Source organism: Neofelis nebulosa, chromosome 13 (genome assembly GCF_028018385.1).
Source record: "Neofelis nebulosa isolate mNeoNeb1 chromosome 13, mNeoNeb1.pri, whole genome shotgun sequence".
Taxonomy (NCBI): domain Eukaryota; kingdom Metazoa; phylum Chordata; class Mammalia; order Carnivora; family Felidae; genus Neofelis; species Neofelis nebulosa.
Genome location: NC_080794.1, coordinates 21975266 through 21999470, shown reverse-complemented (window position 1 = coordinate 21999470; position 24205 = coordinate 21975266). Strand labels below are relative to the sequence as shown.

The window sequence follows — 24205 nt, the reverse complement described above, 5'->3', positions numbered from 1 at the left end:
CGCCCGCCTCCGCTTCCATCCGGCACCGCACCGGACCGCACGTCACCGCACCAGGTCGGGCTACTCACTGGCAAGAGGGTGGAAGCGAGCGTGGGGCATCCGGCCGGCCGTGCCTTCCGGGGCCCGCCCCCGCCGGGGTGTCGGCGCCTCCTCCCCAGCCCCAGGGCGAGCGCAGCCAGCCACCCGGCCTTCTCCTCCCGTCTGCCCCACCTGGTGCATACCCACCCCGGAGGCGCCAGCGCCCCCAGTGAACATCAACAGCCCGAGCCCGCTGCCCTAGCGGGGCCTCGCGAAATGCCAGGGACCCTGCCTGGGGATGAGGGCTCGAGGGAGGGGAGAGGTCCAGGACCCAGGGAGCCCAGGCGTGTGGCGGAGTGGGAGTCTGGGGTCTCGCGGCCCCGCCCGCCCGCTCCTGGTTCTCGCATCCACCCACCCAGCCCCCACCCTCCAGTCCCCGGGCGCCAGCCTCCGGTCCCGCCCTCACCGCACACCCCCCCACCCGTCCGTGCGGGTGCGGGTGCCGGTGTGGGTGGTGTCTCAGGAAAGGTGCAAAGCTGGGACGTGGCTTCCAGCCGGTGCAGTGGGATCTGGCCGGGTGCGGGGAGCGGGGAGCGGGGAGCGTGCCCCTCGTGAAGTGCCGGGTGGGGGGGGAGGGGGGGGGTTGTGTGCGGGCTTGGGGTGCGTGGCGGGGCGGGGCGGGGCCGGGCCAGGCCAGGCCAGGCTGCTTTGCTGGCCCGGGAGGGGCAGAGGGATCCGTGGCTGGGATGTGTTTGGCCCCAGCAGCCGCGCTCCCTGGGGAGAGAGGGACCCAGGGAGGGAGGGGGGAGGGGCGGCGGGCGCCAAAGGAGAGGTCAAGGAGGCCAAAGGCCAAAGGCCAAAAGCGAAAAAGCCTACAGCACCCGGTATTCCCAGGCGGTCTCCCATCCAAGTACTAACCAGGCCCGACCCTGCTTAGCTTCCGAGATCAGACGAGATCGGGCGCGTTCAGGGTGGTATGGCCGTAGACGCGGGCGGCTGGCGCTGGGCGCCTCAAGAGCCTGCTCCACGCGTCCCCAGCCCAGCGGGTGCGGCGCTTCACCCGTGCACGCGCCTGCCTGCCTGCCTGCCTGCCTGCCGCCGCCCTCCGCCGCGGGCCCCGGGCGGGTGGCGGAGGCCGCGCAAGAGGACCCTGGCAAGGCGCTGAGGCGCAAGCCCCGGCGTTCTCCGATCCCGGGACTCTTGCAGGCCGCTCCCGGCTTGGCCCCACGCCCGCCTCCGCTTCCATCCGGCACCGCACCGGACCGCACGTCACCGCACCAGGTCGGGCTACTCACTGGCAAGAGGGTGGAAGCGAGCGTGGGGCATCCGGCCGGCCGTGCCTTCCGGGGCCCGCCCCGCCGGGGTGTCGGCGCCTCCTCCCCAGCCCCAGGGCGAGCGCAGCCAGCCACCCGGCCTTCTCCTCCCGTCTGCCCCACCTGGTGCATACCCACCCCGGAGGCGCCAGCGCCCCCAGTGAACATCAACAGCCCGAGCCCGCTGCCCTAGCGGGGCCTCGCGAAATGCCAGGGACCCTGCCTGGGGATGAGGGCTCGAGGGAGGGGAGAGGTCCAGGACCCAGGGAGCCCAGGCGTGTGGCGGAGTGGGAGTCTGGGGTCTCGCGGCCCCGCCCGCCCGCTCCTGGTTCTCGCATCCACCCACCCAGCCCCCACCCTCCAGTCCCCGGGCGCCAGCCTCCGGTCCCGCCCTCACCGCACACCCCCCCCACCCCTCCGTGCGGGTGCGGGTGCCGGTGTGGGTGGTGTCTCAGGAAAGGTGCAAAGCTGGGACGTGGCTTCCAGCCGGTGCAGTGGGATCTGGCCGGGTGCGGGGAGCGGGGAGCGGGGAGCGTGCCCCTCGTGAAGTGCCGGGTGGGGGGGGAGGGGGGGGGTTGTGTGCGGGCTTGGGGTGCGTGGCGGGGCGGGGCGGGGCGGGGCCGGGCCAGGCCAGGCCAGGCTGCTTTGCTGGCCCGGGAGGGGCAGAGGGATCCGTGGCTGGGATGTGTTTGGCCCCAGCAGCCGCGCTCCCTGGGGAGAGAGGGACCCAGGGAGGGAGGGGGGGAGGGGCGGCGGGCGCCAAAGGAGAGGTCAAGGAGGCCAAAGGCCAAAGGCCAAAAGCGAAAAAGCCTACAGCACCCGGTATTCCCAGGCGGTCTCCCATCCAAGTACTAACCAGGCCCGACCCTGCTTAGCTTCCGAGATCAGACGAGATCGGGCGCGTTCAGGGTGGTATGGCCGTAGACGCGGGCGGCTGGCGCTGGGCGCCTCAAGAGCCTGCTCCACGCGTCCCCAGCCCAGCGGGTGCGGCGCTTCACCCGTGCACGCGCCTGCCTGCCTGCCTGCCTGCCTGCCGCCGCCCTCCGCCGCGGGCCCCGGGCGGGTGGCGGAGGCCGCGCAAGAGGACCCTGGCAAGGCGCTGAGGCGCAAGCCCCGGCGTTCTCCGATCCCGGGACTCTTGCAGGCCGCTCCCGGCTTGGCCCCACGCCCGCCTCCGCTTCCATCCGGCACCGCACCGGACCGCACGTCACCGCACCAGGTCGGGCTACTCACTGGCAAGAGGGTGGAAGCGAGCGTGGGGCATCCGGCCGGCCGTGCCTTCCGGGGCCCGCCCCGCCGGGGTGTCGGCGCCTCCTCCCCAGCCCCAGGGCGAGCGCAGCCAGCCACCCGGCCTTCTCCTCCCGTCTGCCCCACCTGGTGCATACCCACCCCGGAGGCGCCAGCGCCCCCAGTGAACATCAACAGCCCGAGCCCGCTGCCCTAGCGGGGCCTCGCGAAATGCCAGGGACCCTGCCTGGGGATGAGGGCTCGAGGGAGGGGAGAGGTCCAGGACCCAGGGAGCCCAGGCGTGTGGCGGAGTGGGAGTCTGGGGTCTCGCGGCCCCGCCCGCCCGCTCCTGGTTCTCGCATCCACCCACCCAGCCCCCACCCTCCAGTCCCCGGGCGCCAGCCTCCGGTCCCGCCCTCACCGCACACCCCCCCCACCCCTCCGTGCGGGTGCGGGTGCCGGTGTGGGTGGTGTCTCAGGAAAGGTGCAAAGCTGGGACGTGGCTTCCAGCCGGTGCAGTGGGATCTGGCCGGGTGCGGGGAGCGGGGAGCGGGGAGCGTGCCCCTCGTGAGGTGCCGGGTGGGGGGGGAGGGGGGGGGGTTGTGTGCGGGCTTGGGGTGCGTGGCGGGGTGGGGCGGGGCGGGGCCGGGCCAGGCCAGGCCAGGCTGCTTTGCTGGCCCGGGAGGGGCAGAGGGATCCGTGGCTGGGATGTGTTTGGCCCCAGCAGCCGCGCTCCCTGGGGAGAGAGGGACCCAGGGAGGGAGGGGGGGAGGGGCGGCGGGCGCCAAAGGAGAGGTCAAGGAGGCCAAAGGCCAAAGGCCAAAAGCGAAAAAGCCTACAGCACCCGGTATTCCCAGGCGGTCTCCCATCCAAGTACTAACCAGGCCCGACCCTGCTTAGCTTCCGAGATCAGACGAGATCGGGCGCGTTCAGGGTGGTATGGCCGTAGACGCGGGCGGCTGGCGCTGGGCGCCTCAAGAGCCTGCTCCACGCGTCCCCAGCCCAGCGGGTGCGGCGCTTCACCCGTGCACGCGCCTGCCTGCCTGCCTGCCTGCCTGCCGCCGCCCTCCGCCGCGGGCCCCGGGCGGGTGGCGGAGGCCGCGCAAGAGGACCCTGGCAAGGCGCTGAGGCGCAAGCCCCGGCGTTCTCCGATCCCGGGACTCTTGCAGGCCGCTCCCGGCTTGGCCCCACGCCCGCCTCCGCTTCCATCCGGCACCGCACCGGACCGCACGTCACCGCACCAGGTCGGGCTACTCACTGGCAAGAGGGTGGAAGCGAGCGTGGGGCATCCGGCCGGCCGTGCCTTCCGGGGCCCGCCCCGCCGGGGTGTCGGCGCCTCCTCCCCAGCCCCAGGGCGAGCGCAGCCAGCCACCCGGCCTTCTCCTCCCGTCTGCCCCACCTGGTGCATACCCACCCCGGAGGCGCCAGCGCCCCCAGTGAACATCAACAGCCCGAGCCCGCTGCCCTAGCGGGGCCTCGCGAAATGCCAGGGACCCTGCCTGGGGATGAGGGCTCGAGGGAGGGGAGAGGTCCAGGACCCAGGGAGCCCAGGCGTGTGGCGGAGTGGGAGTCTGGGGTCTCGCGGCCCCGCCCGCCCGCTCCTGGTTCTCGCATCCACCCACCCAGCCCCCACCCTCCAGTCCCCGGGCGCCAGCCTCCGGTCCCGCCCTCACCGCACACCCCCCCACCCCTCCGTGCGGGTGCGGGTGCCGGTGTGGGTGGTGTCTCAGGAAAGGTGCAAAGCTGGGACGTGGCTTCCAGCCGGTGCAGTGGGATCTGGCCGGGTGCGGGGAGCGGGGAGCGGGGAGCGTGCCCCTCGTGAAGTGCCGGGTGGGGGGGGAGGGGGGGGGTTGTGTGCGGGCTTGGGGTGCGTGGCGGGGCGGGGCGGGGCGGGGCCGGGCCAGGCCAGGCCAGGCTGCTTTGCTGGCCCGGGAGGGGCAGAGGGATCCGTGGCTGGGATGTGTTTGGCCCCAGCAGGCGCGCTCCCTGGGGAGAGAGGGACCCAGGGAGGGAGGGGGGGAGGGGCGGCGGGCGCCAAAGGAGAGGTCAAGGAGGCCAAAGGCCAAAGGCCAAAAGCGAAAAAGCCTACAGCACCCGGTATTCCCAGGCGGTCTCCCATCCAAGTACTAACCAGGCCCGACCCTGCTTAGCTTCCGAGATCAGACGAGATCGGGCGCGTTCAGGGTGGTATGGCCGTAGACGCGGGCGGCTGGCGCTGGGCGCCTCAAGAGCCTGCTCCACGCGTCCCCAGCCCAGCGGGTGCGGCGCTTCACCCGTGCACGCGCCTGCCTGCCTGCCTGCCTGCCGCCGCCCTCCGCCGCGGGCCCCGGGCGGGTGGCGGAGGCCGCGCAAGAGGACCCTGGCAAGGCGCTGAGGCGCAAGCCCCGGCGTTCTCCGATCCCGGGACTCTTGCAGGCCGCTCCCGGCTTGGCCCCACGCCCGCCTCCGCTTCCATCCGGCACCGCACCGGACCGCACGTCACCGCACCAGGTCGGGCTACTCACTGGCAAGAGGGTGGAAGCGAGCGTGGGGCATCCGGCCGGCCGTGCCTTCCGGGGCCCGCCCCGCCGGGGTGTCGGCGCCTCCTCCCCAGCCCCAGGGCGAGCGCAGCCAGCCACCCGGCCTTCTCCTCCCGTCTGCCCCACCTGGTGCATACCCACCCCGGAGGCGCCAGCGCCCCCAGTGAACATCAACAGCCCGAGCCCGCTGCCCTAGCGGGGCCTCGCGAAATGCCAGGGACCCTGCCTGGGGATGAGGGCTCGAGGGAGGGGAGAGGTCCAGGACCCAGGGAGCCCAGGCGTGTGGCGGAGTGGGAGTCTGGGGTCTCGCGGCCCCGCCCGCCCGCTCCTGGTTCTCGCATCCACCCACCCAGCCCCCACCCTCCAGTCCCCGGGCGCCAGCCTCCGGTCCCGCCCTCACCGCACACCCCCCCACCCCTCCGTGCGGGTGCGGGTGCCGGTGTGGGTGGTGTCTCAGGAAAGGTGCAAAGCTGGGACGTGGCTTCCAGCCGGTGCAGTGGGATCTGGCCGGGTGCGGGGAGCGGGGAGCGGGGAGCGTGCCCCTCGTGAAGTGCCGGGTGGGGGGGGAGGGGGGGATTGTGTGCGGGCTTGGGGTGCGTGGCGGGGCGGGGCGGGGCGGGGCCGGGCCAGGCCAGGCCAGGCTGCTTTGCTGGCCCGGGAGGGGCAGAGGGATCCGTGGCTGGGATGTGTTTGGCCCCAGCAGCCGCGCTCCCTGGGGAGAGAGGGACCCAGGGAGGGAGGGGGGGAGGGGCGGCGGGCGCCAAAGGAGAGGTCAAGGAGGCCAAAGGCCAAAGGCCAAAAGCGAAAAAGCCTACAGCACCCGGTATTCCCAGGCGGTCTCCCATCCAAGTACTAACCAGGCCCGACCCTGCTTAGCTTCCGAGATCAGACGAGATCGGGCGCGTTCAGGGTGGTATGGCCGTAGACGCGGGCGGCTGGCGCTGGGCGCCTCAAGAGCCTGCTCCACGCGTCCCCAGCCCAGCGGGTGCGGCGCTTCACCCGTGCACGCGCCTGCCTGCCTGCCTGCCTGCCTGCCGCCGCCCTCCGCCGCGGGCCCCGGGCGGGTGGCGGAGGCCGCGCAAGAGGACCCTGGCAAGGCGCTGAGGCGCAAGCCCCGGCGTTCTCCGATCCCGGGACTCTTGCAGGCCGCTCCCGGCTTGGCCCCACGCCCGCCTCCGCTTCCATCCGGCACCGCACCGGACCGCACGTCACCGCACCAGGTCGGGCTACTCACTGGCAAGAGGGTGGAAGCGAGCGTGGGGCATCCGGCCGGCCGTGCCTTCCGGGGCCCGCCCCGCCGGGGTGTCGGCGCCTCCTCCCCAGCCCCAGGGCGAGCGCAGCCAGCCACCCGGCCTTCTCCTCCCGTCTGCCCCACCTGGTGCATACCCACCCCGGAGGCGCCAGCGCCCCCAGTGAACATCAACAGCCCGAGCCCGCTGCCCTAGCGGGGCCTCGCGAAATGCCAGGGACCCTGCCTGGGGATGAGGGCTCGAGGGAGGGGAGAGGTCCAGGACCCAGGGAGCCCAGGCGTGTGGCGGAGTGGGAGTCTGGGGTCTCGCGGCCCCGCCCGCCCGCTCCTGGTTCTCGCATCCACCCACCCAGCCCCCACCCTCCAGTCCCCGGGCGCCAGCCTCCGGTCCCGCCCTCACCGCACACCCCCCCACCCCTCCGTGCGGGTGGGGGTGCCGGTGTGGGTGGTGTCTCAGGAAAGGTGCAAAGCTGGGACGTGGCTTCCAGCCGGTGCAGTGGGATCTGGCCGGGTGCGGGGAGCGGGGAGCGGGGAGCGTGCCCCTCGTGAAGTGCCGGGTGAGGGGGGAGGGGGGGGGTGTGTGCGGGCTTGGGGTGCGTGGCGGGGCGGGGCGGGGCGGGGCCGGGCCAGGCCAGGCCAGGCTGCTTTGCTGGCCCGGGAGGGGCAGAGGGATCCGTGGCTGGGATGTGTTTGGCCCCAGCAGCCGCGCTCCCTGGGGAGAGAGGGACCCAGGGAGGGAGGGGGGGAGGGGCGGCGGGCGCCAAAGGAGAGGTCAAGGAGGCCAAAGGCCAAAGGCCAAAAGCGAAAAAGCCTACAGCACCCGGTATTCCCAGGCGGTCTCCCATCCAAGTACTAACCAGGCCCGACCCTGCTTAGCTTCCGAGATCAGACGAGATCGGGCGCGTTCAGGGTGGTATGGCCGTAGACGCGGGCGGCTGGCGCTGGGCGCCTCAAGAGCCTGCTCCACGCGTCCCCAGCCCAGCGGGTGCGGCGCTTCACCCGTGCACGCGCCTGCCTGCCTGCCTGCCTGCCTGCCGCCGCCCTCCGCCGCGGGCCCCGGGCGGGTGGCGGAGGCCGCGCAAGAGGACCCTGGCAAGGCGCTGAGGCGCAAGCCCCGGCGTTCTCCGATCCCGGGACTCTTGCAGGCCGCTCCCGGCTTGGCCCCACGCCCGCCTCCGCTTCCATCCGGCACCGCACCGGACCGCACGTCACCGCACCAGGTCGGGCTACTCACTGGCAAGAGGGTGGAAGCGAGCGTGGGGCATCCGGCCGGCCGTGCCTTCCGGGGCCCGCCCCGCCGGGGTGTCGGCGCCTCCTCCCCAGCCCCAGGGCGAGCGCAGCCAGCCACCCGGCCTTCTCCTCCCGTCTGCCCCACCTGGTGCATACCCACCCCGGAGGCGCCAGCGCCCCCAGTGAACATCAACAGCCCGAGCCCGCTGCCCTAGCGGGGCCTCGCGAAATGCCAGGGACCCTGCCTGGGGATGAGGGCTCGAGGGAGGGGAGAGGTCCAGGACCCAGGGAGCCCAGGCGTGTGGCGGAGTGGGAGTCTGGGGTCTCGCGGCCCCGCCCGCCCGCTCCTGGTTCTCGCATCCACCCACCCAGCCCCCACCCTCCAGTCCCCGGGCGCCAGCCTCCGGTCCCGCCCTCACCGCACACCCCCCCACCCCTCCGTGCGGGTGGGGGTGCCGGTGTGGGTGGTGTCTCAGGAAAGGTGCAAAGCTGGGACGTGGCTTCCAGCCGGTGCAGTGGGATCTGGCCGGGTGCGGGGAGCGGGGAGCGGGGAGCGTGCCCCTCGTGAAGTGCCGGGTGGGGGGGGAGGGGGGGGGTTGTGTGCGGGCTTGGGGTGCGTGGCGGGGCGGGGCGGGGCGGGGCCGGGCCAGGCCAGGCCAGGCTGCTTTGCTGGCCCGGGAGGGGCAGAGGGATCCGTGGCTGGGATGTGTTTGGCCCCAGCAGCCGCGCTCCCTGGGGAGAGAGGGACCCAGGGAGGGAGGGGGGGAGGGGCGGCGGGCGCCAAAGGAGAGGTCAAGGAGGCCAAAGGCCAAAGGCCAAAAGCGAAAAAGCCTACAGCACCCGGTATTCCCAGGCGGTCTCCCATCCAAGTACTAACCAGGCCCGACCCTGCTTAGCTTCCGAGATCAGACGAGATCGGGCGCGTTCAGGGTGGTATGGCCGTAGACGCGGGCGGCTGGCGCTGGGCGTCTCAAGAGCCTGCTCCACGCGTCCCCAGCCCAGCGGGTGCGGCGCTTCACCCGTGCACGCGCCTGCCTGCCTGCCTGCCTGCCTGCCGCCGCCCTCCGCCGCGGGCCCCGGGCGGGTGGCGGAGGCCGCGCAAGAGGACCCTGGCAAGGCGCTGAGGCGCAAGCCCCGGCGTTCTCCGATCCCGGGACTCTTGCAGGCCGCTCCCGGCTTGGCCCCACGCCCGCCTCCGCTTCCATCCGGCACCGCACCGGACCGCACGTCACCGCACCAGGTCGGGCTACTCACTGGCAAGAGGGTGGAAGCGAGCGTGGGGCATCCGGCCGGCCGTGCCTTCCGGGGCCCGCCCCGCCGGGGTGTCGGCGCCTCCTCCCCAGCCCCAGGGCGAGCGCAGCCAGCCACCCGGCCTTCTCCTCCCGTCTGCCCCACCTGGTGCATACCCACCCCGGAGGCGCCAGCGCCCCCAGTGAACATCAACAGCCCGAGCCCGCTGCCCTAGCGGGGCCTCGCGAAATGCCAGGGACCCTGCCTGGGGATGAGGGCTCGAGGGAGGGGAGAGGTCCAGGACCCAGGGAGCCCAGGCGTGTGGCGGAGTGGGAGTCTGGGGTCTCGCGGCCCCGCCCGCCCGCTCCTGGTTCTCGCATCCACCCACCCAGCCCCCACCCTCCAGTCCCCGGGCGCCAGCCTCCGGTCCCGCCCTCACCGCACACCCCCCCCACCCCTCCGTGCGGGTGCGGGTGCCGGTGTGGGTGGTGTCTCAGGAAAGGTGCAAAGCTGGGACGTGGCTTCCAGCCGGTGCAGTGGGATCTGACCGGGTGCGGGGAGCGGGGAGCGTGCCCCTCGTGAAGTGCCGGGTGGGGGGGGAGGGGGGGGTTGTGTGCGGGCTTGGGGTGCGTGGCGGGGCGGGGCGGGGCGGGGCCGGGCCAGGCCAGGCCAGGCTGCTTTGCTGGCCCGGGAGGGGCAGAGGGATCCGTGGCTGGGATGTGTTTGGCCCCAGCAGCCGCGCTCCCTGGGGAGAGAGGGACCCAGGGAGGGAGGGGGGAGGGGCGGCGGGCGCCAAAGGAGAGGTCAAGGAGGCCAAAGGCCAAAGGCCAAAAGCGAAAAAGCCTACAGCACCCGGTATTCCCAGGCGGTCTCCCATCCAAGTACTAACCAGGCCCGACCCTGCTTAGCTTCCGAGATCAGACGAGATCGGGCGCGTTCAGGGTGGTATGGCCGTAGACGCGGGCGGCTGGCGCTGGGCGCCTCAAGAGCCTGCTCCACGCGTCCCCAGCCCAGCGGGTGCGGCGCTTCACCCGTGCACGCACCTGCCTGCCTGCCTGCCTGCCTGCCGCCGCCCTCCGCCGCGGGCCCCGGGCGGGTGGCAGAGGCCGCGCAAGAGGACCCTGGCAAGGCGCTGAGGCGCAAGCCCCGGCGTTCTCCGATCCCGGGACTCTTGCAGGCCGCTCCCGGCTTGGCCCCACGCCCGCCTCCGCTTCCATCCGGCACCGCACCGGACCGCACGTCACCGCACCAGGTCGGGCTACTCACTGGCAAGAGGGTGGAAGCGAGCGTGGGGCATCCGGCCGGCCGTGCCTTCCGGGGCCCGCCCCGCCGGGGTGTCGGCGCCTCCTCCCCAGCCCCAGGGCGAGCGCAGCCAGCCACCCGGCCTTCTCCTCCCGTCTGCCCCACCTGGTGCATACCCACCCCGGAGGCGCCAGCGCCCCCAGTGAACATCAACAGCCCGAGCCCGCTGCCCTAGCGGGGCCTCGCGAAATGCCAGGGACCCTGCCTGGGGATGAGGGCTCGAGGGAGGGGAGAGGTCCAGGACCCAGGGAGCCCAGGCGTGTGGCGGAGTGGGAGTCTGGGGTCTCGCGGCCCCGCCCGCCCGCTCCTGGTTCTCGCATCCACCCACCCAGCCCCCACCCTCCAGTCCCCGGGCGCCAGCCTCCGGTCCCGCCCTCACCGCACACCCCCCCACCCCTCCGTGCGGGTGCGGGTGCCGGTGTGGGTGGTGTCTCAGGAAAGGTGCAAAGCTGGGACGTGGCTTCCAGCCGGTGCAGTGGGATCTGGCCGGGTGCGGGGAGCGGGGAGCGGGGAGCGTGCCCCTCGTGAAGTGCCGGGTGGGGGGGGAGGGGGGGGGGTTGTGTGCGGGCTTGGGGTGCGTGGCGGGGCGGGGCGGGGCGGGGCCGGGCCAGGCCAGGCCAGGCTGCTTTGCTGGCCCGGGAGGGGCAGAGGGATCCGTGGCTGGGATGTGTTTGGCCCCAGCAGCCGCGCTCCCTGGGGAGAGAGGGACCCAGGGAGGGAGGGGGGGAGGGGCGGCGGGCGCCAAAGGAGAGGTCAAGGAGGCCAAAGGCCAAAGGCCAAAAGCGAAAAAGCCTACAGCACCCGGTATTCCCAGGCGGTCTCCCATCCAAGTACTAACCAGGCCCGACCCTGCTTAGCTTCCGAGATCAGACGAGATCGGGCGCGTTCAGGGTGGTATGGCCGTAGACGCGGGCGGCTGGCGCTGGGCGCCTCAAGAGCCTGCTCCACGCGTCCCCAGCCCAGCGGGTGCGGCGCTTCACCCGTGCACGCGCCTGCCTGCCTGCCTGCCTGCCGCCGCCCTCCGCCGCGGGCCCCGGGCGGGTGGCGGAGGCCGCGCAAGAGGACCCTGGCAAGGCGCTGAGGCGCAAGCCCCGGCGTTCTCCGATCCCGGGACTCTTGCAGGCCGCTCCCGGCTTGGCCCCACGCCCGCCTCCGCTTCCATCCGGCACCGCACCGGACCGCACGTCACCGCACCAGGTCGGGCTACTCACTGGCAAGAGGGTGGAAGCGAGCGTGGGGCATCCGGCCGGCCGTGCCTTCCGGGGCCCGCCCCGCCGGGGTGTCGGCGCCTCCTCCCCAGCCCCAGGGCGAGCGCAGCCAGCCACCCGGCCTTCTCCTCCCGTCTGCCCCACCTGGTGCATACCCACCCCGGAGGCGCCAGCGCCCCCAGTGAACATCAACAGCCCGAGCCCGCTGCCCTAGCGGGGCCTCGCGAAATGCCAGGGACCCTGCCTGGGGATGAGGGCTCGAGGGAGGGGAGAGGTCCAGGACCCAGGGAGCCCAGGCGTGTGGCGGAGTGGGAGTCTGGGGTCTCGCGGCCCCGCCCGCCCGCTCCTGGTTCTCGCATCCACCCACCCAGCCCCCACCCTCCAGTCCCCGGGCGCCAGCCTCCGGTCCCGCCCTCACCGCACACCCCCCCACCCCTCCGTGCGGGTGCGGGTGCCGGTGTGGGTGGTGTCTCAGGAAAGGTGCAAAGCTGGGACGTGGCTTCCAGCCGGTGCAGTGGGATCTGGCCGGGTGCGGGGAGCGGGGAGCGTGCCCCTCGTGAAGTGCCGGGTGGGGGGGGAGGGGGGGGGTTGTGTGCGGGCTTGGGGTGCGTGGCGGGGTGGGGCGGGGCGGGGCCGGGCCAGGCCAGGCCAGGCTGCTTTGCTGGCCCGGGAGGGGCAGAGGGATCCGTGGCTGGGATGTGTTTGGCCCCAGCAGCCGCGCTCCCTGGGGAGAGAGGGACCCAGGGAGGGAGGGGGGGAGGGGCGGCGGGCGCCAAAGGAGAGGTCAAGGAGGCCAAAGGCCAAAGGCCAAAAGCGAAAAAGCCTACAGCACCCGGTATTCCCAGGCGGTCTCCCATCCAAGTACTAACCAGGCCCGACCCTGCTTAGCTTCCGAGATCAGACGAGATCGGGCGCGTTCAGGGTGGTATGGCCGTAGACGCGGGCGGCTGGCGCTGGGCGCCTCAAGAGCCTGCTCCACGCGTCCCCAGCCCAGCGGGTGCGGCGCTTCACCCGTGCACGCGCCTGCCTGCCTGCCTGCCTGCCTGCCGCCGCCCTCCGCCGCGGGCCCCGGGCGGGTGGCGGAGGCCGCGCAAGAGGACCCTGGCAAGGCGCTGAGGCGCAAGCCCCGGCGTTCTCCGATCCCGGGACTCTTGCAGGCCGCTCCCGGCTTGGCCCCACGCCCGCCTCCGCTTCCATCCGGCACCGCACCGGACCGCACGTCACCGCACCAGGTCGGGCTACTCACTGGCAAGAGGGTGGAAGCGAGCGTGGGGCATCCGGCCGGCCGTGCCTTCCGGGGCCCGCCCCGCCGGGGTGTCGGCGCCTCCTCCCCAGCCCCAGGGCGAGCGCAGCCAGCCACCCGGCCTTCTCCTCCCGTCTGCCCCACCTGGTGCATACCCACCCCGGAGGCGCCAGCGCCCCCAGTGAACATCAACAGCCCGAGCCCGCTGCCCTAGCGGGGCCTCGCGAAATGCCAGGGACCCTGCCTGGGGATGAGGGCTCGAGGGAGGGGAGAGGTCCAGGACCCAGGGAGCCCAGGCGTGTGGCGGAGTGGGAGTCTGGGGTCTCGCGGCCCCGCCCGCCCGCTCCTGGTTCTCGCATCCACCCACCCAGCCCCCACCCTCCAGTCCCCGGGCGCCAGCCTCCGGTCCCGCCCTCACCGCACACCCCCCCACCCCTCCGTGCGGGTGCGGGTGCCGGTGTGGGTGGTGTCTCAGGAAAGGTGCAAAGCTGGGACGTGGCTTCCAGCCGGTGCAGTGGGATCTGGCCGGGTGCGGGGAGCGGGGAGCGTGCCCCTCGTGAAGTGCCGGGTGGGGGGGGAGGGGGGGGGTTGTGTGCGGGCTTGGGGTGCGTGGCGGGGTGGGGCGGGGCGGGGCCGGGCCAGGCCAGGCCAGGCTGCTTTGCTGGCCCGGGAGGGGCAGAGGGATCCGTGGCTGGGATGTGTTTGGCCCCAGCAGCCGCGCTCCCTGGGGAGAGAGGGACCCAGGGAGGGAGGGGGGGAGGGGCGGCGGGCGCCAAAGGAGAGGTCAAGGAGGCCAAAGGCCAAAGGCCAAAAGCGAAAAAGCCTACAGCACCCGGTATTCCCAGGCGGTCTCCCATCCAAGTACTAACCAGGCCCGACCCTGCTTAGCTTCCGAGATCAGACGAGATCGGGCGCGTTCAGGGTGGTATGGCCGTAGACGCGGGCGGCTGGCGCTGGGCGCCTCAAGAGCCTGCTCCACGCGTCCCCAGCCCAGCGGGTGCGGCGCTTCACCCGTGCACGCGCCTGCCTGCCTGCCTGCCTGCCTGCCGCCGCCCTCCGCCGCGGGCCCCGGGCGGGTGGCGGAGGCCGCGCAAGAGGACCCTGGCAAGGCGCTGAGGCGCAAGCCCCGGCGTTCTCCGATCCCGGGACTCTTGCAGGCCGCTCCCGGCTTGGCCCCACGCCCGCCTCCGCTTCCATCCGGCACCGCACCGGACCGCACGTCACCGCACCAGGTCGGGCTACTCACTGGCAAGAGGGTGGAAGCGAGCGTGGGGCATCCGGCCGGCCGTGCCTTCCGGGGCCCGCCCCGCCGGGGTGTCGGCGCCTCCTCCCCAGCCCCAGGGCGAGCGCAGCCAGCCACCCGGCCTTCTCCTCCCGTCTGCCCCACCTGGTGCATACCCACCCCGGAGGCGCCAGCGCCCCCAGTGAACATCAACAGCCCGAGCCCGCTGCCCTAGCGGGGCCTCGCGAAATGCCAGGGACCCTGCCTGGGGATGAGGGCTCGAGGGAGGGGAGAGGTCCAGGACCCAGGGAGCCCAGGCGTGTGGCGGAGTGGGAGTCTGGGGTCTCGCGGCCCCGCCCGCCCGCTCCTGGTTCTCGCATCCACCCACCCAGCCCCCACCCTCCAGTCCCCGGGCGCCAGCCTCCGGTCCCGCCCTCACCGCACACCCCCCCACCCCTCCGTGCGGGTGCGGGTGCCGGTGTGGGTGGTGTCTCAGGAAAGGTGCAAAGCTGGGACGTGGCTTCCAGCCGGTGCAGTGGGATCTGGCCGGGTGCGGGGAGCGGGGAGCGGGGAGCGTGCCCCTCGTGAAGTGCCGGGTGAGGGGGGAGGGGGGGGGTGTGTGCGGGCTTGGGGTGCGTGGCGGGGCGGGGCGGGGCGGGGCCGGGCCAGGCCAGGCCAGGCTGCTTTGCTGGCCCGGGAGGGGCAGAGGGATCCGTGGCTGGGATGTGTTTGGCCCCAGCAGCCGCGCTCCCTGGGGAGAGAGGGACCCAGGGAGGGAGGGGGGGAGGGGCGGCGGGCGCCAAAGGAGAGGTCAAGGAGGCCAAAGGCCAAAGGCCAAAAGCGAAAAAGCCTACAGCACCCGGTATTCCCAGGCGGTCTCCCATCCAAGTACTAACCAGGCCCGACCCTGCTTAGCTTCCGAGATCAGACGAGATCGGGCGCGTTCAGGGTGGTATGGCCGTAGACGCGGGCGGCTGGCGCTGGGCGCCTCAAGAGCCTGCTCCACGCGTCCCCAGCCCAGCGGGTGCGGCGCTTCACCCGTGCACGCGCCTGCCTGCCTGCCTGCCTGCCTGCCGCCGCCCTCCGCCGCGGGCCCCGGGCGGGTGGCGGAGGCCGCGCAAGAGGACCCTGGCAAGGCGCTGAGGCGCAAGCCCCGGCGTTCTCCGATCCCGGGACTCTTGCAGGCCGCTCCCGGCTTGGCCCCACGCCCGCCTCCGCTTCCATCCGGCACCGCACCGGACCGCACGTCACCGCACCAGGTCGGGCTACTCACTGGCAAGAGGGTGGAAGCGAGCGTGGGGCATCCGGCCGGCCGTGCCTTCCGGGGCCCGCCCCGCCGGGGTGTCGGCGCCTCCTCCCCAGCCCCAGGGCGAGCGCAGCCAGCCACCCGGCCTTCTCCTCCCATCTGCCCCACCTGGTGCATACCCACCCCGGAGGCGCCAGCGCCCCCAGTGAACATCAACAGCCCGAGCCCGCTGCCCTAGCGGGGCCTCGCGAAATGCCAGGGACCCTGCCTGGGGATGAGGGCTCGAGGGAGGGGAGAGGTCCAGGACCCAGGGAGCCCAGACGTGTGGCGGAGTGGGAGTCTGGGGTCTCGCGGCCCCGCCCGCCCGCTCCTGGTTCTCGCATCCACCCACCCAGCCCCCACCCTCCAGTCCCCGGGCGCCAGCCTCCGGTCCCGCCCTCACCGCACACCCCCCCACCCCTCCGTGCGGGTGCGGGTGCCGGTGTGGGTGGTGTCTCAGGAAAGGTGCAAAGCTGGGACGTGGCTTCCAGCCGGTGCAGTGGGATCTGGCCGGGTGCGGGGAGCGGGGAGCGTGCCCCTCGTGAAGTGCCGGGTGGGGGGGGAGGGGGGGGGTTGTGTGCGGGCTTGGGGTGCGTGGCGGGGCGGGGCGGGGCGGGGCCGGGCCAGGCCAGGCCAGGCTGCTTTGCTGGCCCGGGAGGGGCAGAGGGATCCGTGGCTGGGATGTGTTTGGCCCCAGCAGCCGCGCTCCCTGGGGAGAGAGGGACCCAGGGAGGGAGGGGGGGAGGGGCGGCGGGCGCCAAAGGAGAGGTCAAGGAGGCCAAAGGCCAAAGGCCAAAAGCGAAAAAGCCTACAGCACCCGGTATTCCCAGGCGGTCTCCCATCCAAGTACTAACCAGGCCCGACCCTGCTTAGCTTCCGAGATCAGACGAGATCGGGCGCGTTCAGGGTGGTATGGCCGTAGACGCGGGCGGCTGGCGCTGGGCGCCTCAAGAGCCTGCTCCACGCGTCCCCAGCCCAGCGGGTGCGGCGCTTCACCCGTGCACGCGCCTGCCTGCCTGCCTGCCTGCCTGCCGCCGCCCTCCGCCGCGGGCCCCGGGCGGGTGGCGGAGGCCGCGCAAGAGGACCCTGGCAAGGCGCTGAGGCGCAAGCCCCGGCGTTCTCCGATCCCGGGACTCTTGCAGGCCGCTCCCGGCTTGGCCCCACGCCCGCCTCCGCTTCCATCCGGCACCGCACCGGACCGCACGTCACCGCACCAGGTCGGGCTACTCACTGGCAAGAGGGTGGAAGCGAGCGTGGGGCATCCGGCCGGCCGTGCCTTCCGGGGCCCGCCCCGCCGGGGTGTCGGCGCCTCCTCCCCAGCCCCAGGGCGAGCGCAGCCAGCCACCCGGCCTTCTCCTCCCGTCTGCCCCACCTGGTGCATACCCACCCCGGAGGCGCCAGCGCCCCCAGTGAACATCAACAGCCCGAGCCCGCTGCCCTAGCGGGGCCTCGCGAAATGCCAGGGACCCTGCCTGGGGATGAGGGCTCGAGGGAGGGGAGAGGTCCAGGACCCAGGGAGCCCAGGCGTGTGGCGGAGTGGGAGTCTGGGGTCTCGCGGCCCCGCCCGCCCGCTCCTGGTTCTCGCATCCACCCACCCAGCCCCCACCCTCCAGTCCCCGGGCGCCAGCCTCCGGTCCCGCCCTCACCGCACACCCCCCCACCCCTCCGTGCGGGTGCGGGTGCCGGTGTGGGTGGTGTCTCAGGAAAGGTGCAAAGCTGGGACGTGGCTTCCAGCCGGTGCAGTGGGATCTGGCCGGGTGCGGGGAGCGGGGAGCGGGGAGCGTGCCCCTCGTGAAGTGCCGGGTGGGGGGGGAGGGGGGGGGTTGTGTGCGGGCTTGGGGTGCGTGGCGGGGCGGGGCGGGGCGGGGCCGGGCCAGGCCAGGCCAGGCTGCTTTGCTGGCCCGGGAGGGGCAGAGGGATCCGTGGCTGGGATGTGTTTGGCCCCAGCAGCCGCGCTCCCTGGGGAGAGAGGGACCCAGGGAGGGAGGGGGGGAGGGGCGGCGGGCGCCAAAGGAGAGGTCAAGGAGGCCAAAGGCCAAAGGCCAAAAGCGAAAAAGCCTACAGCACCCGGTATTCCCAGGCGGTCTCCCATCCAAGTACTAACCAGGCCCGACCCTGCTTAGCTTCCGAGATCAGACGAGATCGGGCGCGTTCAGGGTGGTATGGCCGTAGACGCGGGCGGCTGGCGCTGGGCGCCTCAAGAGCCTGCTCCACGCGTCCCCAGCCCAGCGGGTGCGGCGCTTCACCCGTGCACGCGCCTGCCTGCCTGCCTGCCTGCCTGCCGCCGCCCTCCGCCGCGGGCCCCGGGCGGGTGGCGGAGGCCGCGCAAGAGGACCCTGGCAAGGCGCTGAGGCGCAAGCCCCGGCGTTCTCCGATCCCGGGACTCTTGCAGGCCGCTCCCGGCTTGGCCCCACGCCCGCCTCCGCTTCCATCCGGCACCGCACCGGACCGCACGTCACCGCACCAGGTCGGGCTACTCACTGGCAAGAGGGTGGAAGCGAGCGTGGGGCATCCGGCCGGCCGTGCCTTCCGGGGCCCGCCCCGCCGGGGTGTCGGCGCCTCCTCCCCAGCCCCAGGGCGAGCGCAGCCAGCCACCCGGCCTTCTCCTCCCGTCTGCCCCACCTGGTGCATACCCACCCCGGAGGCGCCAGCGCCCCCAGTGAACATCAACAGCCCGAGCCCGCTGCCCTAGCGGGGCCTCGCGAAATGCCAGGGACCCTGCCTGGGGATGAGGGCTCGAGGGAGGGGAGAGGTCCAGGACCCAGGGAGCCCAGGCGTGTGGCGGAGTGGGAGTCTGGGGTCTCGCGGCCCCGCCCGCCCGCTCCTGGTTCTCGCATCCACCCACCCAGCCCCCACCCTCCAGTCCCCGGGCGCCAGCCTCCGGTCCCGCCCTCACCGCACACCCCCCCCACCCCTCCGTGCGGGTGCGGGTGCCGGTGTGGGTGGTGTCTCAGGAAAGGTGCAAAGCTGGGACGTGGCTTCCAGCCGGTGCAGTGGGATCTGGCCGGGTGCGGGGAGCGGGGAGCGGGGAGCGTGCCCCTCGTGAAGTGCCGGGTGGGGGGGGAGGGGGGGGGTTGTGTGCGGGCTTGGGGTGCGTGGCGGGGCGGGGCGGGGCGGGGCCGGGCCAGGCCAGGCCAGGCTGCTTTGCTGGCCCGGGAGGGGCAGAGGGATCCGTGGCTGGGATGTGTTTGGCCCCAGCAGCCGCGCTCCCTGGGGAGAGAGGGACCCAGGGAGGGAGGGGGGGAGGGGCGGCGGGCGCCAAAGGAGAGGTCAAGGAGGCCAAAGGCCAAAGGCCAAAAGCGAAAAAGCCTACAGCACCCGGTATTCCCAGGCGGTCTCCCATCCAAGTACTAACCAGGCCCGACCCTGCTTAGCTTCCGAGATCAGACGAGATCGGGCGCGTTCAGGGTGGTATGGCCGTAGACGCGGGCGGCTGGCGCTGGGCGCCTCAAGAGCCTGCTCCACGCGTCCCCAGCCCAGCGGGTGCGGCGCTTCACCCGTGCACGCGCCTGCCTGCCTGCCTGCCTGCCTGCCGCCGCCCTCCGCCGCGGGCCCCGGGCGGGTGGCGGAGGCCGCGCAAGAGGACCCTGGCAAGGCGCTGAGGCGCAAGCCCCGGCGTTCTCCGATCCCGGGACTCTTGCAGGCCGCTCCCGGCTTGGCCCCACGCCCGCCTCCGCTTCCATCCGGCACCGCACCGGACCGCACGTCACCGCACCAGGTCGGGCTACTCACTGGCAAGAGGGTGGAAGCGAGCGTGGGGCATCCGGCCGGCCGTGCCTTCCGGGGCCCGCCCCCGCCGGGGTGTCGGCGCCTCCTCCCCAGCCCCAGGGCGAGCGCAGCCAGCCACCCGGCCTTCTCCTCCCGTCTGCCCCACCTGGTGCATACCCACCCCGGAGGCGCCAGCGCCCCCAGTGAACATCAACAGCCCGAGCCCGCTGCCCTAGCGGTGCCTCGCGAAATGCCAGGGACCCTGCCTGGGGATGAGGGCTTGAGGGAGGGGAGAGGTCCAGGACCCAGGGAGCCCAGGCGTGTGGCGGAGTGGGAGTCTGGGGTCTCGCGGCCCCGCCCGCCCGCTCCTGGTTCTCGCATCCACCCACCCAGCCCCCACCCTCCAGTCCCCGGGCGCCAGCCTCCGGTCCCGCCCTCACCGCACACCCCCCCCACCCCTCCGTGCGGGTGCGGGTGCCGGTGTGGGTGGTGTCTCAGGAAAGGTGCAAAGCTGGGACGTGGCTTCCAGCCGGTGCAGTGGGATCTGGCCGGGTGCGGGGAGCGGGGAGCGGGGAGCGTGCCCCTCGTGAAGTGCCGGGTGGGGGAGGAGGGGGGGATTGTGTGCGGGCTTGGGGTGCGTGGCGGGGCGGGGCGGGGCGGGGCCGGGCCAGGCCAGGCCAGGCTGCTTTGCTGGCCCGGGAGGGGCAGAGGGATCCGTGGCTGGGATGTGTTTGGCCCCAGCAGCCGCGCTCCCTGGGGAGAGAGGGACCCAGGGAGGGAGGGGGGGAGGGGCGGCGGGCGCCAAAGGAGAGGTCAAGGAGGCCAAAGGCCAAAGGCCAAAAGCGAAAAAGCCTACAGCACCCGGTATTCCCAGGCGGTCTCCCATCCAAGTACTAACCAGGCCCGACCCTGCTTAGCTTCCGAGATCAGACGAGATCGGGCGCGTTCAGGGTGGTATGGCCGTAGACGCGGGCGGCTGGCGCTGGGCGCCTCAAGAGCCTGCTCCACGCGTCCCCAGCCCAGCGGGTGCGGCGCTTCACCCGTGCACGCGCCTGCCTGCCTGCCTGCCTGCCGCCGCCCTCCGCCGCGGGCCCCGGGCGGGTGGCGGAGGCCGCGCAAGAGGACCCTGGCAAGGCGCTGAGGCGCAAGCCCCGGCGTTCTCCGATCCCGGGACTCTTGCAGGCCGCTCCCGGCTTGGCCCCACGCCCGCCTCCGCTTCCATCCGGCACCGCACCGGACCGCACGTCACCGCACCAGGTCGGGCTACTCACTGGCAAGAGGGTGGAAGCGAGCGTGGGGCATCCGGCCGGCCGTGCCTTCCGGGGCCCGCCCCGCCGGGGTGTCGGCGCCTCCTCCCCAGCCCCAGGGCGAGCGCAGCCAGCCACCCGGCCTTCTCCTCCCGTCTGCCCCACCTGGTGCATACCCACCCCGGAGGCGCCAGCGCCCCCAGTGAACATCAACAGCCCGAGCCCGCTGCCCTAGCGGGGCCTCGCGAAATGCCAGGGACCCTGCCTGGGGATGAGGGCTCGAGGGAGGGGAGAGGTCCAGGACCCAGGGAGCCCAGGCGTGTGGCGGAGTGGGAGTCTGGGGTCTCGCGGCCCCGCCCGCCCGCTCCTGGTTCTCGCATCCACCCACCCAGCCCCCACCCTCCAGTCCCCGGGCGCCAGCCTCCGGTCCCGCCCTCACCGCACACCCCCCCCACCCCTCCGTGCGGGTGCGGGTGCCGGTGTGGGTGGTGTCTCAGGAAAGGTGCAAAGCTGGGACGTGGCTTCCAGCCGGTGCAGTGGGATCTGGCCGGGTGCGGGGAGCGGGGAGCGGGGAGCGTGCCCCTCGTGAAGTGCCGGGTGGGGGGGGAGGGGGGGGGTTGTGTGCGGGCTTGGGGTGCGTGGCGGGGCGGGGCGGGGCGGGGCCGGGCCAGGCCAGGCCAGGCTGCTTTGCTGGCCCGGGAGGGGCAGAGGGATCCGTGGCTGGGATGTGTTTGGCCCCAGCAGCCGCGCTCCCTGGGGAGAGAGGGACCCAGGGAGGGAGGGGGGGAGGGGCGGCGGGCGCCAAAGGAGAGGTCAAGGAGGCCAAAGGCCAAAGGCCAAAAGCGAAAAAGCCTACAGCACCCGGTATTCCCAGGCGGTCTCCCATCCAAGTACTAACCAGGCCCGACCCTGCTTAGCTTCCGAGATCAGACGAGATCGGGCGCGTTCAGGGTGGTATGGCCGTAGACGCGGGCGGCTGGCGCTGGGCGCCTCAAGAGCCTGCTCCACGCGTCCCCAGCCCAGCGGGTGCGGCGCTTCACCCGTGCACGCGCCTGCCTGCCTGCCTGCCTGCCTGCCGCCGCCCTCCGCCGCGGGCCCCGGGCGGGTGGCGGAGGCCGCGCAAGAGGACCCTGGCAAGGCGCTGAGGCGCAAGCCCCGGCGTTCTCCGATCCCGGGACTCTTGCAGGCCGCTCCCGGCTTGGCCCCACGCCCGCCTCCGCTTCCATCCGGCACCGCACCGGACCGCACGTCACCGCACCAGGTCGGGCTACTCACTGGCAAGAGGGTGGAAGCGAGCGTGGGGCATCCGGCCGGCCGTGCCTTCCGGGGCCCGCCCCCGCCGGGGTGTCGGCGCCTCCTCCCCAGCCCCAGGGCGAGCGCAGCCAGCCACCCGGCCTTCTCCTCCCGTCTGCCCCACCTGGTGCATACCCACCCCGGAGGCGCCAGCGCCCCCAGTGAACATCAACAGCCCGAGCCCGCTGCCCTAGCGGGGCCTCGCGAAATGCCAGGGACCCTGCCTGGGGATGAGGGCTCGAGGGAGGGGAGAGGTCCAGGACCCAGGGAGCCCAGGCGTGTGGCGGAGTGGGAGTCTGGGGTCTCGCGGCCCCGCCCGCCCGCTCCTGGTTCTCGCATCCACCCACCCAGCCCCCACCCTCCAGTCCCCGGGCGCCAGCCTCCGGTCCCGCCCTCACCGCACACCCCCCCCACCCCTCCGTGCGGGTGCGGGTGCCGGTGTGGGTGGTGTCTCAGGAAAGGTGCAAAGCTGGGACGTGGCTTCCAGCCGGTGCAGTGGGATCTGGCCGGGTGCGGGGAGCGGGGAGCGGGGAGCGTGCCCCTCGTGAAGTGCCGGGTGGGGGAGGAGGGGGGGATTGTGTGCGGGCTTGGGGTGCGTGGCGGGGCGGGGCGGGGCGGGGCCGGGCCAGGCCAGGCCAGGCTGCTTTGCTGGCCCGGGAGGGGCAGAGGGATCCGTGGCTGGGATGTGTTTGGCCCCAGCAGCCGCGCTCCCTGGGGAGAGAGGGACCCAGGGAGGGAGGGGGGGAGGGGCGGCGGGCGCCAAAGGAGAGGTCAAGGAGGCCAAAGGCCAAAGGCCAAAAGCGAAAAAGCCTACAGCACCCGGTATTCCCAGGCGGTCTCCCATCCAAGTACTAACCAGGCCCGACCCTGCTTAGCTTCCGAGATCAGACGAGATCGGGCGCGTTCAGGGTGGTATGGCCGTAGACGCGGGCGGCTGGCGCTGGGCGCCTCAAGAGCCTGCTCCACGCGTCCCCAGCCCAGCGGGTGCGGCGCTTCACCCGTGCACGCGCCTGCCTGCCTGCCTGCCTGCCTGCCGCCGCCCTCCGCCGCGGGCCCCGGGCGGGTGGCGGAGGCCGCGCAAGAGGACCCTGGCAAGGCGCTGAGGCGCAAGCCCCGGCGTTCTCCGATCCCGGGACTCTTGCAGGCCGCTCCCGGCTTGGCCCCACGCCCGCCTCCGCTTCCATCCGGCACCGCACCGGACCGCACGTCACCGCACCAGGTCGGGCTACTCACTGGCAAGAGGGTGGAAGCGAGCGTGGGGCATCCGGCCGGCCGTGCCTTCCGGGGCCCGCCCCGCCGGGGTGTCGGCGCCTCCTCCCCAGCCCCAGGGCGAGCGCAGCCAGCCACCCGGCCTTCTCCTCCCGTCTGCCCCACCTGGTGCATACCCACCCCGGAGGCGCCAGCGCCCCCAGTGAACATCAACAGCCCGAGCCCGCTGCCCTAGCGGGGCCTCGCGAAATGCCAGGGACCCTGCCTGGGGATGAGGGCTCGAGGGAGGGGAGAGGTCCAGGACCCAGGGAGCCCAGGCGTGTGGCGGAGTGGGAGTCTGGGGTCTCGCGGCCCCGCCCGCCCGCTCCTGGTTCTCGCATCCACCCACCCAGCCCCCACCCTCCAGTCCCCGGGCGCCAGCCTCCGGTCCCGCCCTCACCGCACACCCCCCCACCCCTCCGTGCGGGTGCGGGTGCCGGTGTGGGTGGTGTCTCAGGAAAGGTGCAAAGCTGGGACGTGGCTTCCAGCCGGTGCAGTGGGATCTGGCCGGGTGCGGGGAGCGGGGAGCGGGGAGCGTGCCCCTCGTGAAGTGCCGGGTGAGGGGGGAGGGGGGGGGTGTGTGCGGGCTTGGGGTGCGTGGCGGGGCGGGGCGGGGCGGGGCCGGGCCAGGCCAGGCCAGGCTGCTTTGCTGGCCCGGGAGGGGCAGAGGGATCCGTGGCTGGGATGTGTTTGGCCCCAGCAGCCGCGCTCCCTGGGGAGAGAGGGACCCAGGGAGGGAGGGGGGGAGGGGCGGCGGGCGCCAAAGGAGAGGTCAAGGAGGCCAAAGGCCAAAGGCCAAAAGCGAAAAAGCCTACAGCACCCGGTATTCCCAGGCGGTCTCCCATCCAAGTACTAACCAGGCCCGACCCTGCTTAGCTTCCGAGATCAGACGAGATCGGGCGCGTTCAGGGTGGTATGGCCGTAGACGCGGGCGGCTGGCGCTGGGCGCCTCAAGAGCCTGCTCCACGCGTCCCCAGCCCAGCGGGTGCGGCGCTTCACCCGTGCACGCGCCTGCCTGCCTGCCTGCCTGCCTGCCGCCGCCCTCCGCCGCGGGCCCCGGGCGGGTGGCGGAGGCCGCGCAAGAGGACCCTGGCAAGGCGCTGAGGCGCAAGCCCCGGCGTTCTCCGATCCCGGGACTCTTGCAGGCCGCTCCCGGCTTGGCCCCACGCCCGCCTCCGCTTCCATCCGGCACCGCACCGGACCGCACGTCACCGCACCAGGTCGGGCTACTCACTGGCAAGAGGGTGGAAGCGAGCGTGGGGCATCCGGCCGGCCGTGCCTTCCGGGGCCTGCCCCGCCGGGGTGTCGGCGCCTCCTCCCCAGCCCCAGGGCGAGCGCAGCCAGCCACCCGGCCTTCTCCTCCCGTCTGCCCCACCTGGTGCATACCCACCCCGGAGGCGCCAGCGCCCCCAGTGAACATCAACAGCCCGAGCCCGCTGCCCTAGCGGGGCCTCGCGAAATGCCAGGGACCCTGCCTGGGGATGAGGGCTCGAGGGAGGGGAGAGGTCCAGGACCCAGGGAGCCCAGACGTGTGGCGGAGTGGGAGTCTGGGGTCTCGCGGCCCCGCCCGCCCGCTCCTGGTTCTCGCATCCACCCACCCAGCCCCCACCCTCCAGTCCCCGGGCGCCAGCCTCCGGTCCCGCCCTCACCGCACACCCCCCCA

General features: G+C 73.6%; 19 non-coding genes across 19 annotated transcripts; all 19 read right to left on the bottom strand.

Annotated features, from left to right (window-relative positions):
* Window positions 1-887: 887 nt before the first annotated feature.
* LOC131494138 (5S ribosomal RNA) lies at window positions 888-1006 on the bottom strand. Its single transcript, XR_009253204.1, has one exon. It is a non-coding gene; the product is annotated as a 5S ribosomal RNA (ribosomal RNA).
* A 1132-nt stretch (window positions 1007-2138) lies between these two features.
* On the bottom strand, window positions 2139-2257 carry LOC131494137 (5S ribosomal RNA). The gene has a single exon (XR_009253203.1). It is a non-coding gene; the product is annotated as a 5S ribosomal RNA (ribosomal RNA).
* Window positions 2258-3390: 1133 nt separating this feature from the next.
* LOC131494136 (5S ribosomal RNA) lies at window positions 3391-3509 on the bottom strand. The gene has a single exon (XR_009253202.1). It is a non-coding gene; the product is annotated as a 5S ribosomal RNA (ribosomal RNA).
* A 1131-nt stretch (window positions 3510-4640) lies between these two features.
* On the bottom strand, window positions 4641-4759 carry LOC131494135 (5S ribosomal RNA). The gene has a single exon (XR_009253201.1). It is a non-coding gene; the product is annotated as a 5S ribosomal RNA (ribosomal RNA).
* Window positions 4760-5885: 1126 nt separating this feature from the next.
* On the bottom strand, window positions 5886-6004 carry LOC131494134 (5S ribosomal RNA). The gene has a single exon (XR_009253200.1). It is a non-coding gene; the product is annotated as a 5S ribosomal RNA (ribosomal RNA).
* A 1130-nt stretch (window positions 6005-7134) lies between these two features.
* LOC131494132 (5S ribosomal RNA) lies at window positions 7135-7253 on the bottom strand. Its single transcript, XR_009253198.1, has one exon. It is a non-coding gene; the product is annotated as a 5S ribosomal RNA (ribosomal RNA).
* Window positions 7254-8384: 1131 nt separating this feature from the next.
* LOC131494131 (5S ribosomal RNA) lies at window positions 8385-8503 on the bottom strand. The gene has a single exon (XR_009253197.1). It is a non-coding gene; the product is annotated as a 5S ribosomal RNA (ribosomal RNA).
* A 1123-nt stretch (window positions 8504-9626) lies between these two features.
* LOC131494130 (5S ribosomal RNA) lies at window positions 9627-9745 on the bottom strand. Its single transcript, XR_009253196.1, has one exon. It is a non-coding gene; the product is annotated as a 5S ribosomal RNA (ribosomal RNA).
* Window positions 9746-10877: 1132 nt separating this feature from the next.
* On the bottom strand, window positions 10878-10996 carry LOC131494129 (5S ribosomal RNA). Its single transcript, XR_009253195.1, has one exon. It is a non-coding gene; the product is annotated as a 5S ribosomal RNA (ribosomal RNA).
* Window positions 10997-12116: 1120 nt separating this feature from the next.
* LOC131494128 (5S ribosomal RNA) lies at window positions 12117-12235 on the bottom strand. The gene has a single exon (XR_009253194.1). It is a non-coding gene; the product is annotated as a 5S ribosomal RNA (ribosomal RNA).
* Window positions 12236-13359: 1124 nt separating this feature from the next.
* LOC131494127 (5S ribosomal RNA) lies at window positions 13360-13478 on the bottom strand. The gene has a single exon (XR_009253193.1). It is a non-coding gene; the product is annotated as a 5S ribosomal RNA (ribosomal RNA).
* A 1130-nt stretch (window positions 13479-14608) lies between these two features.
* Window positions 14609-14727, bottom strand: LOC131494126 (5S ribosomal RNA). Its single transcript, XR_009253192.1, has one exon. It is a non-coding gene; the product is annotated as a 5S ribosomal RNA (ribosomal RNA).
* Window positions 14728-15851: 1124 nt separating this feature from the next.
* LOC131494125 (5S ribosomal RNA) lies at window positions 15852-15970 on the bottom strand. Its single transcript, XR_009253191.1, has one exon. It is a non-coding gene; the product is annotated as a 5S ribosomal RNA (ribosomal RNA).
* A 1131-nt stretch (window positions 15971-17101) lies between these two features.
* LOC131494124 (5S ribosomal RNA) lies at window positions 17102-17220 on the bottom strand. The gene has a single exon (XR_009253190.1). It is a non-coding gene; the product is annotated as a 5S ribosomal RNA (ribosomal RNA).
* A 1132-nt stretch (window positions 17221-18352) lies between these two features.
* LOC131494123 (5S ribosomal RNA) lies at window positions 18353-18471 on the bottom strand. The gene has a single exon (XR_009253189.1). It is a non-coding gene; the product is annotated as a 5S ribosomal RNA (ribosomal RNA).
* A 1132-nt stretch (window positions 18472-19603) lies between these two features.
* LOC131494121 (5S ribosomal RNA) lies at window positions 19604-19722 on the bottom strand. The gene has a single exon (XR_009253187.1). It is a non-coding gene; the product is annotated as a 5S ribosomal RNA (ribosomal RNA).
* Window positions 19723-20850: 1128 nt separating this feature from the next.
* LOC131494120 (5S ribosomal RNA) lies at window positions 20851-20969 on the bottom strand. Its single transcript, XR_009253186.1, has one exon. It is a non-coding gene; the product is annotated as a 5S ribosomal RNA (ribosomal RNA).
* Window positions 20970-22101: 1132 nt separating this feature from the next.
* On the bottom strand, window positions 22102-22220 carry LOC131494119 (5S ribosomal RNA). Its single transcript, XR_009253185.1, has one exon. It is a non-coding gene; the product is annotated as a 5S ribosomal RNA (ribosomal RNA).
* Window positions 22221-23350: 1130 nt separating this feature from the next.
* Window positions 23351-23469, bottom strand: LOC131494118 (5S ribosomal RNA). Its single transcript, XR_009253184.1, has one exon. It is a non-coding gene; the product is annotated as a 5S ribosomal RNA (ribosomal RNA).
* Between the last annotated feature and the right edge of the window lie 736 nt (window positions 23470-24205).